Source organism: Sorex fumeus, unplaced genomic scaffold, assembly GCF_029834395.1.
Source record: "Sorex fumeus unplaced genomic scaffold, SorFum_2.1 ptg000122l, whole genome shotgun sequence".
Lineage (NCBI taxonomy): Eukaryota > Metazoa > Chordata > Mammalia > Eulipotyphla > Soricidae > Sorex > Sorex fumeus.
Window position 1 is genome coordinate 47,641,971 of NW_026606179.1, and position 11,019 is coordinate 47,652,989.

Sequence of the window (11,019 nt, forward strand, 5' to 3'; positions counted from 1 at the left end):
AGGAAAGTGGTTTTACTCAGTTGGGTTTGTAACATTAGCCAAGCCCCATTTTCCATGGTATTTATAATGTAGGCTTTCTTCATTCACCTCACATGTGTACACACAGGACAAAGGAACTATTCCTTTGGAGAGTGGTCTAAATAATTGATTAATTAGCACAATTAGAGACTTGAGGAACCATACAATTGCAGTTCTGGATGGGGCCTTCACGGCATGTAGGCCCACTAACCACTCCCTACCCCATGCCAACAAGATTTACTTCTAAAAAATTCACAGGTATCTCAGCCTTTTGTTGTACTATGCCTGAAACAAAGAGTCAGTACTTGCAACAATCATCTATTACAATGCCAATCCAACATAACTGATCATTTTTATACAAAGAAGAAAAAGTAGATTTGACCTCCCTAGATTACCTTGGCTCCATCTCCTTTCATGGGGCAGCTGCTCAAGTATTTTCGGATCCTTGATCTGTAACTCCCCTTCCAGTGGTAAATATATAAGGCATCTGCCTTATACAGCAAATTTTAGTGCTCTCACCAGTTGGGTGTTTTATCTCCCTGAATGACAAAGTTAGTTGCTCTCTCATAAAATGAGATAAATGCACTGACTAGGGTGTTCTGGGCCTGGATTAACCAGAGTGCCCTTCTTGATTGCTGAAACTAACACCCAACCGTCAGACCAAAATTTGATTGAGTGTTTCCTTCAATTTTCCTTTCCCTTCTTATAGAATAGAATGCTTGTGTTACCCACTCTCAACTGCCACCAAAAATTCTTGTGTTGCAATTCTAACCCCAACATAATGGAATCAGAAGGTGGCTTGTTGGAGGTACTAGGTCAAAAGGATGGCGTCCTCATGAATGAGATGAATGACTTTGTAGGGAGACTCCAGAGAGTTCTCTTGCTTTCTTTCCATATGTGAGAATACAAAATGTCTGAAATCCGTATCTGAGAAGAACAATGTCACCAGAGACAGGAAATCCTGAATTCAGATTCAGCCCAGTGTCACACACTGTGAGAAATAAAATTCTGTTGTTGATAAACCACTATTGAGTTGTATACTTAGTTACAACAGTCAGAACTAAGCTCATCCTCTTCTGCCTGAAAATTATACAGTCTTATGATATTTGTTTTAGTTTTCACCCAGATCTTTCTTCTCTAATCTACTTACAATGACCCATTAGCTGTTCATATTCTTGCCTAAATAGTACAAAAATCTCCAACTAAGTCATAAAGTCATAATCCCTGTATATAGTCTTCTGCTTCTTGTCCCGATATCATAATACTGTCCAAAGGCTTATAAATTGTGGAATCTGAGCTTATTATTTCCTGCTATAAAATCTTCTGATGTGTGAGTTTAAAAATGAGAGAGAGAGAAAAAAGAGAGTAAAAGAAGAGAAATAGCAGCCCATTTTTTGGGTTACTCTGCAGTTAATGTTCAAGATCAAACCTCATTTTTGTCCTGTGTATTATGATTCATGTGTCACCCAATTCCTCTCAACCCTACCACACACCAAACTTTTGTCTTTTAATCCTCAACCTCATCATTTTCTTTTATTGCATCTGGCCTGCTCTTGTCCTGAACTTTCTCATTTAACTGCTGGAACAGAAACAACTTGCCCATCAAGACATAGAATCCCATCTTCATGGGACTGACCCCATATGCCTCAGTTAGACTGTTTAGCCCTCCTTTCTCAACCACCTCTTTTGAGATTGTTTCCTGGCCTTGAAAGATACCTTTTCCGGTGGAGACTACATGCTTGGTGACTTGTGTGTCTCTTTCTGATTTCTCTGTGTCCTTTGTCTCTGGACTCCACCTAGAACACAGGAAATGTTCTGTGTATGTATATTGAAATGACATTTTATTCACAGCAAATAGGTTCCTTAAGATAAGGGTTGCCCTGGTTTATCTGGAGAAGCCATAGCCTCCCTTTCAGTTTTTTATTCATCTTTCACATATTCATTTCTCAAGTGGCATTGAGCATGATAAAAATGCATTCCCCAGAGTTAGCCTGAAACTCAGAAGTCACAAAGGCTTGGGTAAAAATCATCCTTCACTTATTATATATAGTTGTTGGAACACCAGATCAAAGGGAGCCCAATAATATCTTAAGATTCCTGGAGATTTTTTGTGGACTAAATACATCCTAAACTTTAGTGACCAGTAACCTCTCAATGCCACAGCCCAACTCTGAACATAATATTATATTGATTTGTTAACTGTCCCAATCAAGTATTAAGGTAGAAAAATGTACCCACATTCTAATTAGTCATTTTAAAAAGTAATTTTATACATACTTTTATGATCAAACAATGCAATATAAAACAAACATTTAAAACTTATCTTAAAACATAGCTACCTGATAAGCATAATTTAGAAATCTTTAATGAATTCACCTCAATTAGCCTTTAATTAAATAGCTCGTTAAAAGCTGATTTGAATACTGCTCATGGAGAAATCCTTGTTCAACTGTTGTGACAGAACAGGAAGTTAATGAAGTTAAAATTAAGCACAATTTTGGGGGAACAGTATGAAAGTCAGAAAACTGCATGAGGAAATAAAGTCTCTGAACTTTGCCTGACACCCGGGGCTGTTTCTCAGAGCCAGAAGCTCAATCCAATGAGTGGGACAAGGGTATCCCCCAAGGGTTTGTCTGTTCACCCCTTGCCATCAGATCACTTCTTTGGCATTGGAGGCAGAAGGTGGTGTTGGAATGAACAATGAATGAATGAATCAAAGTACACATTAACAACTGAGCAGTCAAAAACACATTCTAAATTCTAACACAAAATAAAAGAAAGCTTACATTTTGGGAACATCTACGCTGCCAACTATTTTGAACAAACTGCTTTTATTTATTTCTCCTAATAGCCCTTTTTGCTTGGGGTTAACATATTATTTGTGTTGTAGAAATGGAAAAATAAGCGAGCAAAGTGCTTCACTAACACAGGGAGGAAATATCTGAGAGGAATTTGAGCTCAGATAGAAGAGACTAGAACACGAAATATTTTTTTAGCTTTTTAATTTTTTCTCTGATGAACCCCATCCAACCCATGGCCTCTTCCCCTCCCCCATACAAGCACCAACCATGTAAAACCTCCAAATTCACTCTGAGGGGCACTACCCAGCTCCCCAATGGCGATGAGATGCACTTGCTGTCAGCACTGCACCAAATATTTTTAACTTTTCAATCCTACCTTGTAAACTCATCTGGAAAAAATAGGCACAGGAGCAAGCCCTTCTCAGGGCTTCTATGAATAGCTCCTTCCCAAGAATATGCTCCCAAGTTGGTGATTATATTGCCATGGCTTCATCATCATTGGGACATCATCTGTCAGTTAAGTAGTCCCATAAATGCTGCTCGGGTACCTTCCTCTGGGAATCCTGAGATGCCACGTAGCAGGATGATCTGAGCATAGGAGCTTGCTCCTTCAAAAGCTTGCCTTTGGGCTCTGTGCACTGCTTGAGGTCATCCTGCCCTCTTAGGAGAGAGAAAATAAAATTCCATTTGTCATCATCAACTGAGGAGGAATTCTGTAGATTAAAAAATATCATTTGAGAGCTGAGAGATAACTCAAAGATGCTGTGTTCTTTTTTGCCTGGGTTCAATACCATGCACAGCACGATCCCTTCAGCATCACCAGGGTACAAACCAAAGTGACTACAATTTTCCCCTATTCTCTGTGTCAATATTGTCTTTGTGATGAACAGAACTCTCACTCACTCACCTCTGGATGTGGTGCTCACAGATTTAGTTGTGCTGCTAGGGGACAGACATAGGCAGAGGTGTTCACACACTAAGCCACAGTGCTTACTGGGGGTTGTATTCTTAGTTGTGGTGCTCGCAAAGGGTCACACTCCTTTCATTCACGTTTCCATGCACACTTTGGTTGAGGAGAATCCCTGAGTTCTCTCTGGGAATCGTACTTTCTGGTCATGGTGCTCACACATCATTTTAGTTGTGTTTTGCCAATGGTTAAAAACTGTAATGGTGGTTCTTAAACCCACCTGGAGATGGGGCAGTCAGAAATCACTTGTGTTCTGGGGATTACCAACAGAGGAGCTGCCAGGAACTCACACAAAGTCACCAAGGTCTCACTCAGTGCACGTAATGGTGCAGAGGATCAGTCCTGTTCACATTTGCTCTACGGATACTCTAAGTCACTGAGCTATCCCCAGAGTCCCATAATTTTGTGGATTGTAAAGTGGAAAAGCACACAGGAAACCACTGTGATCTGAAAATCACAAGATGATGCTGCATGTTCCCAGGCCTGCATGCAGGGAGGAAGTAGACTGTTGCCATGTTGAACTATTTCAGATGATTTGGGGTATCCAAGTCTCAAGTTCACAGTTTGGGCAACAAAGTTTGAGGAAGCACAAGAGAGAGTTTTGTGCCACTGAGAGGAGCCTGTTTCATTGTCTCAGAGAGGTATGACCTTGAGAGTAATCTTCCTTGCATCACATGAGATCTTTCTATAGCCTTTAGCCTCTGACTGTTCATATTCTCTGTGGTCTTGTGGAATTATTCTCCTCTACAGACATGTTAATTAGCATTTAGGGGCACCAGCTTTGGACCAACTTTCTCCACCCCATTCATACACACACACTTGGAAAGGCAAATAGAACAGATTTTATCAGATAGAGAAACCCAACATTCCCATTTAATAGATATTAGTTAGGCTTCATGAATTACAACAGGTGGATCAGTCGGTTGTGTCTATAAAGAGAAAGATTCAAACTGTGTCTATGGCTCCTAATAGCAGGCTCACCTTGCTTATTATATGCAGGCTAGAGTGTAGTGAGAAGAGAGATATCTGTGAGATATCCTGAGACCTCATGTGGGGGCAGGAGAGCCCTGTTGCCTCTGAACCCCATTATCTCTCTGGCCATCCATTCTCTGTATCACTCTGCTAACCCAGGACCTGGTATCCAATGGGCACTCTGGTAAAACTTTGCTACTAAAATAAATGAATGCAGAGAATGGGAAACTCCTGGAGGTACTTTTTGTTTCTTTCCTGCAAGAGTTTCTTTGGACCTCCATTTGTTAACCTGTAAAGCTACTTAATCTGCTGCTCATGAATAATTTTTGAACTGTGAAAAGTGTATACAAGAAAATCTTTCTGCCCCTGCTTATTTTTCCAACCTGTCCTCCTGCCAAGGGCTTGTTACCTCTCTGAGCTTGTGCTTCACCAGCATGGTGCTTTATTCCGGAAGGGTCACAGTCTTTCCCCTACTCCCAGTGGTGTTGGCACAGGCTCATTCTCATGACTCAATACTTTTCTGCTTAGTCTTCCTTTATTTGTTTCTCCCTATCATTCCACCCTTTAAGGAAGTTTTCTCTTTCCAGTGTAAATGATACGCTATACGTATCATACTGTGGAATAGCAGACCATTTCCTCTTACAATATACTCCCATGCATCTTCATTCTCTACTAAAGAAGTCTATAAGAATTAGAGGTGGTGTCTTTTGTTCACTGTGGAATTATCAGTACCCGGTAATAGCATATGCTCAATATCTATGTACTAAATGTATAAACAAGTGAATAAACAGGAATGCATTGCTATTTGATTTATGTATATGAACAGTTCCAATATGTAAAATTAGGTATTTGCTACTTTTATTTTGCTTTTGGGTCACACCCAGAGATGATCAGGGATTACTCCTGGCTCTGTACTCAGGAATTACTCCTAGCAGTGCTCTGGGCACCATGTGGAATGCTGGGAATCAAACACAGGTAGGCTGCATGCAAGGCAATCACCCTACCCACTGTACTATTGCTCCAATCCCTGTATTTCTTACTTTAAAACAGTTCCTGCAACGAAATGGTTACTACATTCTTGTCTTCATTTGCCAAGATGCATCAGTCCACAAGCATGGCTTTGCAATATCAGTTTTTCTGAGAAGGATAAAGGACTTATAGGAAAGTGGTCCAGAAAGAATCCCATGTCTAATTCATAGGAGTCTATAAACACAGCATCATTAAATAGAAGAACCATTAAGTGGTTCTGCATAAATTTAAAATATCTTCTAAGATTCATCTCCAGGAATGAGAAGTTTCCAGCTGAATTTGTATCTCTTTCCAATGTCATTAACACATTCAGATTCATTCAGCAACCACTGTGAGCAGCAGTGAGAATTCCCCAGGCAGAGGCTATAACATCTCATAATGCCACCATCCACTTCCCATTCCACCCTGATTTTCTTATTCATTGGTTCCTTCAGTCCTTTTCTTACACCCTAGTATGCAAGATCCATCCCTTCATTCACATTTCTGAGCATTTGGTCTTTGCCTAAGAACTGAGCATGAGATAAACAGGGGTAGATAAAAATTCATGGTCTACCACGGAGGGTTCATATTAAATTAGGAGTCAAATGCATAAATAAAACATTCTTATTTGTTGCCTGTGGAAGTACTGTCTGGCTTGACTAGGTTTCCTTACACACTTGTCATCTGCATCTAAGATTCAAGTATATATTTCCCCAGGCCAGACCTATTTGGTACAGCACCCCACACATAATTTAGATTGCTGCTTTGACACATCTATTCTTGACTATTTTTTCAAATGTGTTACTCAAAATGGCTAGACTGAATCTTTGCTTTTCCAAGCAATTCTTTCTCTTACATTGTTTGCTGAGTCACCAGTGATTCTGTTTTCACAACAGCTACCTGGGAGCCCTATTTTCCCTCACACCTCGTCACCACTAACACTCCATCATCTTTGCATCCTCAATATCCTTTTTCTCATAGCGTCATCACTCTGAAAGTGTTAGGGGTCCATGCTACATAAGTGAGGCCCTGGTTTCTGCAGACAATTACCCATCCCATACCTGCTTCTACAGTCCCTCAAGTCTGAGACACATTCCATAGAGTCGCAAGAGACCTCCAGCAGAGCAAGGTTCAGATACTCTTGGCATCAATTCCCACCTTAACATAAAATTTACTGGCTTCCTCTCTTTCTTCTCTCCCTCCTACACTCTAACTTCTCTCTCCCTGCCCTCTCTGAAATCATCTTCCTAGTTATCTGTTTTTATCCTAACTTTGGTCTAATACTTGGCTTTGGCGAATAGAAAATAAGACTGTAGCACTGTCCTCCTCTTGTTTATCGATTTGCTCGAGCAGGCACCAGTAACGCCTCCATTGTGAGACTTGTTACTGTTTTTGGCATACTGAATATACCACAGGGAGCTTGCCATACTGCATATATCACAGGGATCACTGCCATGTGGGCGGGGTACTCTCGGTAGCTTGCCGAGCTCTCTGAGAGGGATGGAAGAATTGAACCCGGGTTGGCCATGTGCAAGGCAAATGCCCTACCCACTGTGCTATCGCTCCAGAAAATAAAATATCATCACAAAATCATACTCATTTATATTTGCTCACCTAGCCCATCTCTGATTGTGCATGTATTAGAGCTAGTTTTTTTTTGTTTGTTTGGGGGATATTTTTGTTTTTGCTAGCTACCTGTCTCCCTCAATAGCTTGTTAGCTCCAGGAGAACAGGGTCCCTAGAATCTTTTAGTTCTCCATTGATTACCCATACCTGGTACCTAGTGGGTACACAATAAATCTTTTTTAAACCAGCCTGCATCCCTGGTGCTGAGAATAAAACTGTTACGACTCAGTGTCTACCATTATGGGGTTGAGAGTATGGAAGAACTGAATTGAAATATTTACTATATACTGTCGTTGAAACAAATATTAATCATTAGCATCTACTGTTATGAGGTCTCAGATGAAGGTGACAACTCAGCTCGAGGGTGACAAGTCAGAGTTTACTGGGGAAGTGCTTTGGAAGCTTGATCACAAAGGGCACACACCCCAAGGAAAGAAAGAGGCACAGACCAAGAATCTGTGGTATTAACAGAGAGAATACAAATATCTTCTTCATAAGCTTGAGAGTTAGGGAAGTTCTAATAGCCTCTAATTTAGGGGCACAGAACCAGGCTAATCATATTGTAGTAAATATTAATAATGGAAATTGAATTGCAAAGACATCAGCAACAGCAGGCACATCAAGTGTGAGCATTCAGATGTGGCTGGTTCTAGAAATTAAGCTGATCTAAAAATACTCTGGTGGAGGTGCTCTCACTTTCTGCAAGCAGTGATTAGGGCGGCAGGGGGCTTGGCCCAGGAAGTTTGCTGTCTGCCAAGGCTTTGTCAGTCCCCAGGGGCCAGGAGTCTTTTTGGGAGCAGCTGTTTACCCAGGCAGAATCTCTGCGTTTTGAACCTCCCTTCTGTCTTTCAAGGCCCTGCAGTTGTCAGCAACATTTGTTTTGTCATTGTTAATGTGCCTCACATAGAGAGGAATTTGTCATATTTTCTAATCTTTTGTGTAAAAAATGGGGTCCGACTTTGGTGAAACTGGTATTTGAAATTTGGTATCTTGGTGAAATTGAATATAGGAGTGGACAGCCCCACAATCTCAATGACATGATACTTAAAGTATATTTCTTCTTCATGCCAAGTGTAGCTGAATGTCTGGTGGACAATTACAATAGTTCATTGTATGGATCATCTTGACTGGGTTAAGAGAATCACAGCTAACTGTTCAGACATTATTTGGTGGTGTATATCACAGAGGGTGTCTCTGGGAGACTATTTGAATTGGTAATCTGAATAAAGATGGGCTTTCTCCGTGTGGGTGGAGTGTAGGTTGGGTCAAACCCATTGACATGTCAAGAAATAAAAAGGAGGATAAAGGGCAAATCCACTCTCTGTTTGAACTGGGATCATCTTGTCTTCAGACCTTGGTGCACTGGTCTTGACAGCTTTCAGACTTGAGCCAACACCTGTGCCCTCATTTCCCAATTCTAATTGTGGGGGGGGGGTGCTTGGATCAAATAACACTGTAAGATTTTCTGGGTCTCTAACTTGCTGAAAATGCATCCTGGAACTTCTCAGTCCATAGCCTCATGAGTTCATTTACACTGTAAATCTCCTCTTTATATTTTATTTATCACATTGGTTCTGTTTCTCTGAAGAATTCCAAAGAATACAGTGCTCTTCCAAACAGTGTGTTTTATAATAACAATTTTATAGTCTGTTGGTCCCCGGTGTCCCCCATGGATGCTCTGTTTTCTTCCAGCACACGGTGCAGGGGCTGCTATGTTAAAGAGAACATGTGTTGGTTGGACCTAAGGAGGTCTTTCCTGTCTTCTCCAATACCACTGGTCATAAAACATATTGCAGATATACTGAGAGAGGCAGAATGCAAGTATTTGAAATGCAAGAGAGACCAAAAGCATAGTTAGGCTATATTACCAGGTGTGAAATGTATCAGGATTTCATGAAGATCTACCTTGCTCTTCATTCCCTTTAAGGGCATGTTCTAAAGGCATAGGTTGGGCTATCTATGGATAGTGACTGAAGATCATATTCTATGTACAGTAAGTGGAATATACGATTCTCTTATAAAACTTTGAGATCATCTTTTGTGCTCTTCAAGTGACAATAAGAAGTTGGCTCTGTTGGGCCTAGTGACCTGGAATTTTATTGACAAATGTGCTGTTATTAGGACATTGGGAGGAAAAATGGTCAACAATCCTTTTATTTTAGGAAATATAAGACTAAAAATCAAAGAAATGGACTTCCTCCTAGGCAAAGGAGTATATATAGATCTTGGGGAAAATTCAGAGAAACTAAGTATGTAAACTCTGTGTGTGCATATGAATGCACATACACACATTCAAAAAAATGAGATGATATCAAGATTTACCAAGTGAGAATTTGTTCCAAATATATTAGCACAGCGGGTAGGGCGTTCGCCTTACAAGCGGCCAACATGGCCGACCCGAGTTCGATTCCTCCGCCCCTCTCAGAGAGCCCGGCAAGCTACCGAGAGTATTCGATATGCCAGACACAGTAACAACAAAGTCTCCAATGGAGACGTTACTGGGCCCGCTCGAGCAAATCGACGATCAACGGGAGGGCCTTTACCTTTTATATTTTTCCTAGAACACTTGACATTAAAGTTGTAATAGCTTAAAGAGATGGACTCTAGGGCCAGCAATGAGGATGTTATTATCTCCAACATAAAGGTAAACAATAAGGCTAAGAGGCATTAAATATTTTTCTCCAAAGTTATGCAACTACCAAACATAAAAGGATCAGTTCCCTTACCAGGTCCAAGATGATACCCCATATGCAAAAGAAATGCTTTCTTAAGTCTGTTGTGAAATTTTCCCATTTGGGGGGAAATACTGCTTTCTAAAACACTTGCAGTTAATTTATGATTATTACATATTTTTCTGCCTAAAAATTTAGTGAAGTGGTATAACAATAATCAATAGCCTCTTTACCCAAGCATAGATACATATAGAAACGTTGATTAATAGTTACTAACCATGCCATTGGGCTGGAGTAATAGCACAGCCGGTAGGGTGTTTGCCTTGCACGCAGCCAATATGGCCAACCCGAGTTCGATTCCTCTGCCCCTCTCAGAGAACCCAACAAGCTACCAAGAGTATCTCGCCCACACAGCAAAGCCTGGCAAGCTACCCATGACAAATTCGATATGCCAAACACAGTAACAACAAGTCTCACGATGGAGACATTACTGGGCCTGCTCAAGCAAATCGATGAACAATGGGAGGACAGTGACAGTGAACCTTGCTATTCACTATATCCCACCTTCAGAAATTATACTTAGCAAAATATTAACTCTGATCAGGTAAGTTCTATTATCTTCTCCTCTAAAATGAACTTAGAGAAGCTAAATAAACTTTGGGACCAATCAAGATGTTATTTTTATGGGAAAAAATGTTTCTGACACAAAATGATCATTTTGACAATTTCAAATTCATAGGTACTATTGTTCATAATTAGATTCATTTCAGAAAAGGAGATATAGTCAGTGGTAATGTTCTAAAGATGTTACAATTATCTGGAAGAGATTAAATTCACACCACCAAATTCTCTGAGTAGACTATACCTAATATATGTTGCTAAGTACTGAGACATACTCCTCTCCTTTCTGTTTTATTACAGGATAATACAAAGTGATTGTTACTGTGTTTGGCAT

General features: G+C 40.4%; 1 pseudogene; it reads right to left on the minus strand.

The window, feature by feature from the left end:
• Positions 1–3,084: 3,084 nt before the first annotated feature.
• On the minus strand, positions 3,085–3,195 carry LOC130044569 (uncharacterized; annotated as a pseudogene).
• Between the last annotated feature and the right edge of the window lie 7,824 nt (positions 3,196–11,019).